Genomic DNA, 10,177 nt, shown 5'->3' on the forward strand with positions numbered 1-10,177 from the left:
TGCGGTGTGTCGATTTTGATTGTTTTGGTACTGGCTGTGTTTTCTGTGGTAACGGTAATATACAATATCTTGTTTTAATCACATAAGAACAATTAACTTTTAATGGACAGCTAGAGGCAACCCATAGATCTTCAAGTAGTCTTAAAGAGATACAGTTCATGTGACCTGAAATGAGGGTAGAATTTTGAACAGAGTAGAATTATAAAATACAGCCCGTGCCTTCCAAATACTTAAAAGTTACCCGTCTTGAACTCCCACATTACTATTTAGAGAACAAAGTAACCCGTCAGTTTACCTGCAAATCCCAACAAAACATGCACGTTCCTGGAAAAATCACCAGCATGTTCTGGGAAAGTAACTTTTCTAACTCAGGAAAACAGGTCTGTTCATTCCAGAGGAGTAACCTGCAAGTCCTAGAAAAGCAATCTGTACATTTTTGGAACGTTCACCTACACATTCTGGGTACGTTCCTGTTTCTAATCAGAGTGGCAACAGAAAAAAGGGGCCAGGCAGCATGATGATAAAACCGCACTGCCCTACAATCATGTCTGAGACGGAGAAGTCAAATGGGCACCACTCCATGTCTGGCATTTTACTTCTGCAAAGCTTTACACCTAATTACCCCTAAATGCTCTTTGGAGCGACTCTCATAATCATAATAGAAATAATAACAGTCTGATGCATAATGTAAATGATGACAGGGAAAAAAACAATATTTGGGACTGAGCAGAAACGGATAATGGGAGTTCAGGAGTTCACCGGGAGCATTAGAAAATAAAAATGTCTGCGTGCTTACGCTGCAACTGCCATTCCACATGAGCAATGGCTTCCCTATTGATTCCCAATACTGTATGCTGGTGTAATGATATTTTAATGATTCCCCAATCGGATAAAGACAAATGTTTACCCCGATCTGGCCCTCCATGTTCACTAAAATCAGAACCGTGGCTCCTTCGTCATCGCTGCAGTTAATGCAAACTGAATCTGCTTTATTCTGTTCTTCCATTGCGGTGTGGCTTCCTTGTCTCCGTGTCTGCCTCTGATCTCCGTCTCCCAATCTGTTTCCACTGCCAATCTTTCCCATGCTTTTTAACTCCCCTCTGATTCTCTTGTGTCTCTCACACGCTTTGCGCTGTGTGTTTTCTTAATCATCTGTAAATTAGTCCCCCGCCGGCGATAAAAATCCTCAAATCCCTTCTGCTTCCATCGAATGGGGCCTGAGTAAGTGCCGCTGGAAAACCGGGACTTTGACACTGTAATTTATTTTCCCCGCGCGAGAGGAAAATATACTCGGTTTCTGTTTGTGGATGTGTTAAAGGCCTGCAATGCAGAGGTTGTAAACCCCCTCCTCGGTGCCGTTAATTTCAAGTTCAACAAGGCCTCTTGTAGCCGACTGCGCGTCCGTTTCGCTACAAGTGCGTGAACTTTGTGGAGCGGCTCCATGCTGCTCGCTCGTGTCTGTGTGGGCCTCCCCAGCTCTCACTCTCACATATCATTCAGTGGTTGTTCCACGAGGCAGGAGTGAATCACTGGTGCTTTTAATCAGACTGAAGCAGCACAGGCTAACCCTTATAAATGACGGGCAGGAACTTTGCTCAACTCTTCTCACCGTTCCTCTCCCATCTGTCTCCTTCCTTTGCTCTCTCTGTCTCCTTTAAAAGACTCTTTATCTTCACTGCTTTCCCACTATCACTTTTCCTCCTCCTCCTCCTCCGCTATCTTACTTTCTCTCACTCATTATCTCTCAGTGTCCTTGACTGCTGCACTTCTCCTGTAAACAAGTCAGGGAGTCGCATTTTGGCATTCTCGAAACAGCACTGGATTTGATTTTTACAACCCAATTAAAGTGGAGCCATAAATTTATGTGTCCGGAGAACATTTCTTCTTCTCCTTTTTTACTCAGTGGGGCACCTCTGACAAGGTTTAGCCCTCCCCTGAGTCGTGAACTAATACGAGAACAGGGGTGCTTTAAAGGAAGTAAAGCTAAAAGCAAGAGACCTCTCTGGAGTGTTTACAGAGAGGAGACGCCACTCTGGGTGTCCTATCTCTGTTTGGAATGCCAGCACACACACACACACACACACACACACACACACACACACACGCACACACACGCACACACACACACACACACATGCTAATCATTCATCCCCACTGCAGCCGCTCTCCTGCTTTCACGCACACTAGCACACAAACACAAAAAGTGACAGACATGAGTGGATATTATGCTAAACCTGTCTCTAAATCGGCAATATTTGATTAATCAGGGAAAAGAATCAATAGTAGAATATCCTCCATTCCACTAGTGTCCCATTAATCTGAGAGTAGATTAAAATGTCACACAAAGTGCCGGCCGGGAGGCTCGACGGAGCTGTTTTTCATGCATCTCGGACAGTAATTGCACGTGCTAATCAATCAAAAGTAAGTGCACAAGTGTCATTTTTCCATTACAAAGACAACAGCTTTACAGGGGAAAATATGTGCTAATGACTTAACAATAACTGCATGCAGATGCTTGGAGGCGTTGGTAGTCAGTGTGTAGAAAGCTTTACATTTAACAAAACTGGATTTCATGGGGACGGGGTTCACAAGCTCCACCTACAATATTTCAAACAGTTTTTTAAAATATCTTTTTTTTTTTCACTCTTTTTAAAATATCTGCATCCACCACGTTGGTAGATTTCAAATAAAAATATGCCACAATACATGATATAGCTGCTGATTACAGTAAGATTGAAAAGATGCATCACAAAGCTGGAACAAATTTCCATAAAACTGCAAAACAGCCGAAACACAGAGTTCTTTTAAATCAAGAGATCATTTTGTAGCATTATAAATGAAACATTAATCAACAGTCTGGTGTGTAAGGATGGCACTTGACAAAATGTAATGCTTCGGCTCTTGACTGTGTGTTCTATGACTTTGTATTTTTGCGTTTTTATGATGTAAAGAACTCCGATCTGCCTTGTTGCTGAAACGTGCTATAAAAATAAACTTGATTGATCGATTGAAATATGGTGAGAATCCGCAGAGTACAGAGTTAAATGTCACTAGACAGAACCAGGACTGCGGAATCAAGAAATCCCCCAAACAGAGCCAGACCGTCAACATCAAGTGGGCAAAAAGATCTCAAAATGCAACACATAGTGCCACACTCTACAGGAATGTACAAGAAACCAACTGGAGAAAAACGTGAACCAGTGGTGAACCTCTCCACAAGTGACCGGAAGACCAAAGTTACTCGGTACATATTCCAGAAGGTCATAAACGGACGCAGAACAACATCCGAGGCACTGCTGACCTGACTTGGTTTGGTTAAGGTCAATGTTCATGATTCAACAATAAGAGATAAATTGAGCAAAAACAGCAACCATAAGGCAACAGTCCTGCTGACCAAAAGAACAGAAATCCATGTCTCATATTTGCCTAATACCATTTTGGGTCCTCAAGACATTTGGTAAATATTCTATGTACTCACAAGACAAAGGTGATTTTTATTTTAAGTGTATCTGTTCCAGTTGGAGTAAAATAAGAAAAAGAAATTATACCAACAGTCAAACATGACGGATCCTGAAGAAAGTCCAATCATCAGTTTGTCACCATTGTTTTGCATTGTATCTTAATACTGTATCTTAACACAGCGCAAAACAATGTTTAGTGGCACACCAGCTGGTTCACCTCTGAATAATTATAAGTAAGTAAGTAAATAAATGCTTTGGACTGACCTAGTCCAGACTACTACCCAATAAAGACGCTGTGGTATGACGGTAACAATTACATTTCCACATACGGCTAGGTTGCTTTAAGTAGTTTCTCTCTTGGTCAGTAAATGGAATCAACTTTTGAAAGATGCTGCTGTCCGATATCAAAATCTGCCTAAAAATCTGATGCAAAAAGAGAAGGAATCTGTAAGAGGTGGAAGGCTTTTTCCACAGAACATCTAAAAGTAGGCACAATCAGAGAAAAAGAAATCTCTCTTTCATATCCGCAGGGCCTCAGTTTTAAACACAGGCTGGCAATGTTTTCTACTGTTTGGAGTTTATAATGAAACGGGGATTTTTCATTGTGGTTTCACACAGGCTACATTAAATGAATGTGATGGTGCTCATTCCAGCAGGCGGTCTGCTTCTGTAGAGCAAAAACACACAACTGCTCCTAGTCTAAATAGTGCTAAAGTTCCCACATCGGAACATTTTTGGCTGCTTTGTCGGTGATGGAGCTACAGTAAGTGAAAAACGCTGAATGTCAGCGCTGCTCTGGCCCCGGCCAATACTTTATGTCCACGATGTTCCATATATTTCAGCCTTTGCCTAACAAAGGCAGCATTATGCTGCGGTAAGACATTGTTCATCCACAAAGCTGCTTTATGTGATGGCTCCCATATATTATCAACCCCTGTGGAAATGCCCGCAGTAAAGTTGAGGGCATCACACATTAAGGTATAGACGAATCAAAATCCAACGCAGCTCTTAGTGCCAAACTTCTGACAAGTACAGGAGCCTTGAAGGGTCTGCGTGAGCAGCTGCAGTTTCTGTCGCATTACTTCACCTGGTGAGAAAAATTAGAAACGACGATTAGCTAAATAGAGCAAACGTGGCTAGCCATTCGTCATAGTTGCTAAAAATGACCTCAAATACTAAACGATGTGTCTCACTAAGCAAAGAAATTCTCCACCTAGGTCAGTTTTACATGCTCATCAAAACTTTTTCTTTTTTTTCCCCAGACTGACGGCCCTTCGCTGGCCGCCCTCTACGGAGAGGATGATGGGGCTCGGGTCAAAAGGCAAGAGGCGCCAGAGAAGCTCGTGATTACGCAGGTATCCCAACAATGTCCCGCTTTGTCTGCAGCAACAGGCAGTCGAAAGCAAGGAGTCACGAAAAGGTCACTTCGCTGGCATAATTTATTTGATAGATGTCTGTCAAAGTGAGTTTGCTTTCCAAAACTGTCAGGCAACGCTTTTACTTTTCTTGATTACTCATAATATACAAGTCAAAAGGTATTTGGTGTGCTTTCCTAATCCGTTGCTGTCAAACATCAGTTAGGCACTCCATCGATCTGCTCTTTGATTTGTTTTTTCAGCTGCAGCTGCAGAAAATTAGCAGAACCTAAACTACGGGAGAAGAATCCCACCTGTGAGCCTGAGAGTGAGAGGATTAATGAATGGTTGGCTTTAGAAAAAAAAAAAAAGTTCAATGTAGGTATAGGTGCACCAGCCTTGTGAGAATGTGTGAAGATATGAGTAATAATTCACTTTAGGCAGGAGATTACCAGATTTTTTTCGGCATTATACAGAACATGGATAAGCTTTGGATCACTGATGAATAGTTGGAAAGTTGTATGTTTAATTTTTTAGTTTAGCTAAAAACAAAAAAATATATACTTTCTTGTTAATTTGATAAGTAGGGCTTGCAGTTTATCAAAACTAAATGAGTTATCAGAGATTTACATGAAATTAATCGGTGGTTTTATTTATTTCTACTTATTTTTTTCTTTATTTCCTGACTGGTTCTTTTTAGGAGATCTTGTAGGCCAATATTTTTTTTTACACTTTTTGGGGCATGCCTAAAATCTATATTTAACTACCATCATGTCAGGATCCTAACCGGATAACCAGTTAATGCAGTACCTTGTTGAATCAGCACTCCAGCCTCCTGTATTGTCTTTCAAGGCTGGAAAGTCCAACACCCTCATACTCTACTCTGTGTTGGTTTTCACATACAATCTAAGTGAAATGCACTAAAATGTGAGGCTACAAGGTGACAACACCAGAAAAGGTTTAAAGCGACTGCATTACGGCTCGTGTTCAGTAAAGGTCATGCATCGTTTTTAATTCCGCACATCTTGCATATCTTTCTAGAGAGAACACACAACCCTTGCAAATCCTTCGGATGTGGCAGTTCTTGATGGAAAGAAAGAAAGAAAAAAAAACACTCTACTTTTAACACCACACCCCACTGAGAACAATTTCCACATTGACATGTCCTCTACGAAGGCGAAAGAGAATTGATCGGCACTTCTTCTGCTCACTTCCTTCTGTCCCTTTTGTCGCAGCCCCTCCCCGTGCTGTTTTGCTTAGAAATGCAGCAAAATGATGATTAATGTCTTTACTCTAATTAATATACAGCTGTGGAGTGGAAACAACAGACTAATCCCTATAGAGGGATCCGAAAGTTAGGCTGTGTGTCCGTGTGTGTGTGTGTGTGTGCGTGTGTGTGGATGCGGACGAGGGATTCGGGGGTAGTTGTGTGAGGCAGACAGGTGGTGCTGATGGGGCTCCGCGATTCACTTTGCTCCTTATTTGCATACATATGACAACCATCTGTGCTAATAGGCCTCTGTGATGTCTCTATTAGACTCAATGCCACACCGTTTTGCCTGAGGACCAAAGCGTTTTACCAACACTGTGCTCGTGTCCATCGGCTGGATGCAGCATGGATGGCAGCTGATGCCATCTCATCAGTGGCAGTGGGCTGGGAATATTCTAATTAGGCACAACACAACTGTCCTTGTGGAAAGGAAATGAGAGAAACGGTTGCTTACAGTAAATTGCTAGTAAAAAGAAAAAAAAAGTAAATGTAGGCAATGTTGTGAACACCTCTTGAAATTGCTTTTCAACATATAATATAATATAATCATTGTACAATACTACCCCTTTAGCTCTTTAGATTCTAAAGCTTTGAGCATTTTTGAGGTGAAGAATGCATTCTTTTTCTTACTTTAAGGCACATGTGTCAAACTCAAGGCCCGCGGACCACATGTGGCCCGCCATGTCATTTTATGTGGCCCGCCCCAGCATTTTATAGGCCGATGATTGACTTAAAATAGGTTTTGAGCACGAATTGACTACAAACTACATCTCCCACAATACATTCCAATTGTTACCAGCCAAACATTACGGCTTCTCGCCACTAGAGAGCAGCAGAGTCACCTCAAGCTGCTTATTGATTTTCCCAGCGAATAAGACTGAGACATCGACAAGCTAACATCAAAACGTCCAAGAAAAGAAAAATCGATTTACAAGTAAGACTGTGAATGAAGATGTGTGTGAGTTGGTGTCAGGGTGGCAGGTGGCGCTAGACTTTTTTTGTTATCTGTTATCTTGACCGACAACATAAAAAAATAAATAAATAATAAAAAAAAATCGGTCATGTACTATTTTTATCCGTGAAATTACAATCATATTAACATCGGCTATTTAGTCGCATTTTATGCGGTTTAGTTAATATTCACCGTGAATCCAGATCCCATCACAGATTAAGCAGATAAATGTATCTACATTTTTCTCGTAGTGACAAAAAACACTGACTGAGGCCCCGATAACTTTTAATAAATTAAATTAAGCAACTTCACTTAAATTAGCATCACTTCACCCGCTGGGGTCTGAACGCACTTCCTCCTGGTTCCCATCTGCAGAAAAATCTGCGCTAATTCATTAGTCAGTTGGATCTGTCTGATCCAAACAGATCAACTGAACTCTGTGAGTGTTTTACCCTGCGCGGTCCGGTGTGCGCTTTTACCAGGATTATTTATTTATTTATTTATTTATTTTGCGTGGTTTTCGCTTCTCCGAAGCGACAGATGTTACGTCTGCAGCTCCTCCAGAGCGCCGCTCTCCTGGGTAACGAGCACCAAGAAGGCTCCATTTGTTAAATCCGCTGGATGAGTTACTTCCAGCGGTTTCTTTCTAATTCCGCAGTGGTTGAGCAGCGGACTGCGCATGTAACAGTCTAATTAACTTTTGCATTGTCATTTATTTCCTCAAGATAAACTACCGGCTCCTCAAATGGATTAACACAATGTTGCGCATTCTCTTTAGTTTTCTGTGGTCTGTAATGGAGACTTGAATTTAACGCGCCATTTCAACAAAAGGTTTGTAATGCACTTCCTAACCATTTTTTATTTGTAAGTATTGACTGAACAGACAGAAACAGTTACCATTATACATTTTGAAGTGTTGATTTTATTTTTGAACCATTTTTTTAATTTTGAAGTGTTGATATTATTTTTGAAACCTTATTTATTGTAAAGTGTTGATTTTATTTTTGAACCCTTATTTATTTTGAAGTGTTGATTTTATTTTTGAACCATTTGTTAATTGTGAAGTGTTGATTTTATTTTTGAACCCTTATTTATTTTGAAGTGTTGATTGTCTGAAAGACGTTACACATGAATTGCCCCATACAGGGTTTGAACCGCTGACCTCAGCATTGCCAGCACGGTGCTCTAACCTGCTGAGCTAACTCACCTACCTTACAAACTGTTGAGTTTCCATGGATTTAAGAAGAACTTACATGATCTTACCACGATGAAGATTTGATAAAAGTGCTTATATTCTAATGTTTTTCAAAACAACATACATAATATTTTATTTTCCAGAGATTTTGTATTTTTAAGTGTTGATATTATTTTTGAACTATTTTTGAACCATTTTCAATTTTCAAGTGTTGATTGTATTTCACAGATATTTTTTATTTTAATGTGTTAATTTTATTTTTGAACCATTTTTTATTTGTAAGTATTGATTTTATTTTTTAGCCATTTAGCCAAGTCTCTGCAGAACCATTTGTCTCTGCTAATGACATCTTTAATACAATTTGTTGATCCCAGGCTTAGTTTTGGACTGTAATGTGAAATTAGGCACAAGTATAAGTCTGACAGTTTGTTCACCAAGTTACTGTGCTCTCTGAGAGGATCTGTGGTATTTGACATCGTTCCATGCTCGTTATTAGTCTATAACAAAATGTGGATCATCTACCAGGAACACTGCAAAGATCCTGAGTTTCTGTAGTGTAGTGGTTATCACGTTTGCTTTACATGCAAAAGGTCTCTGGTTCGAAACCAGACAGACAAAGATTTTGCATGTTCTATTCATCACAGGTGTTTACTAAAGGTCAACAAGGGTTCTGTGGTGTCATGGTCTGTACTCTGAATCCAGGCATCTGAGTGCAAACCTCAGTTGAAATTTTCATGTTGCATCTCACATCATCAACTTTGGAACCTCAAACTGAAACAAACAAGAGAAGTTCAGTTCCTGTAGTGTAGTGGTTATCACATTTGCTTAACATGCAAAAGGTCTCTGGTTCAAAACCAGACAGAAATGGTTTTTGTAGGTTATGCATCTCTTGGGGTGCAGTGAGACAACAAGAGCCTTCCTCTTTCGTGATGGTTCATTTGCCAGTCGGCTTCTTTGAAATCGAAGCTACTTTACTTCAATTACCAATTGGCAGTTCTATGGCGTAATGCACATGTGTCAAACTCATGGCCCCCCAGCATTTTATAGGCCATGGGAACTCAAATGCAATATATAAAACTTCAATACATAAAATCAGTTATTTAACAATATGAGGTGTTTAATTTATTTTTAACATTGTATTTTCATACATTTATGTTAGGGCTGCCCAAGTCTAGTTTTCCAGAGCTACCATCTGCAACTTTAGATGCATTCCTTCTCTAACACACCTGGACCATTGACTCATTATAAGCCTCTACAGACCTGAATGAGGGAAGTCAACCGTTTGTCTGGGGTGTTTTAGCAGGGATGCACTCCTGATTTGTACGTCAATGTGGCCCGTTGAGGGGGGCCAATATGCTGAAGTGGCCCTCGGTGAAATTGAGTTTGACACCCCTGCTTTAAGGCAACAGCCATTTCATTATTTCATATTTTCATTTACAGAGAAAAGGGAAGAAAAAACATGAGTGACATGATGATTTTTTTTTTTCATCCTACTCAATCTATCAGATCAGATAAAGCAGAAGTTTAAAGTTTATTTTACATATTTGAGGATGATTTCCCAATTAGATAACAATAGGAATCGTTTTTGCATTATGATGATGAAATAAAACTTTTCAGAAAAAGATCTGGAGCAGTCAGGCTGCTTTCTCTGTCGATTGTTCAAACCATGAAATAGAACTGACGTTTATTATTATTATCATTATTATTACTGAATGTACCATGCAGAAAGCATTCAGTGAAAACAAAAAATCCATCTAAGTTTAGAGAGGCAAATCAAAATGCTGAATGTGTTGTAGAATCCACAATATTCAAAACCATTACATGCTGCACATTTGTAAAACCTTGAACTCAATGTATGACAGACAAACACTGACTGCAGTCCAAGGTATTTACCCACAGAAGAATGACCCAAACATACCATAAAGGTGAGGAAATAAATGGTGC

At 40.0% G+C, this 10,177-nt stretch overlaps 1 non-coding gene across 1 annotated transcript; it reads left to right on the plus strand.

Moving 5' to 3' along the window:
- Nucleotides 1–9,027: 9,027 nt before the first annotated feature.
- trnav-aac (transfer RNA valine (anticodon AAC)) lies at nt 9,028–9,100 on the plus strand. The gene has a single exon. It is a non-coding gene; the product is annotated as a tRNA-Val (tRNA).
- The last annotated feature ends 1,077 nt before the right edge of the window (nt 9,101–10,177 follow it).

The sequence above is a fragment of the Poecilia mexicana genome, unplaced genomic scaffold (genome assembly GCF_051168715.1).
Source record: "Poecilia mexicana isolate PSO_F unplaced genomic scaffold, ASM5116871v1 scaffold_19, whole genome shotgun sequence".
Taxonomy (NCBI): Eukaryota; Metazoa; Chordata; class Actinopteri; order Cyprinodontiformes; family Poeciliidae; genus Poecilia; species Poecilia mexicana.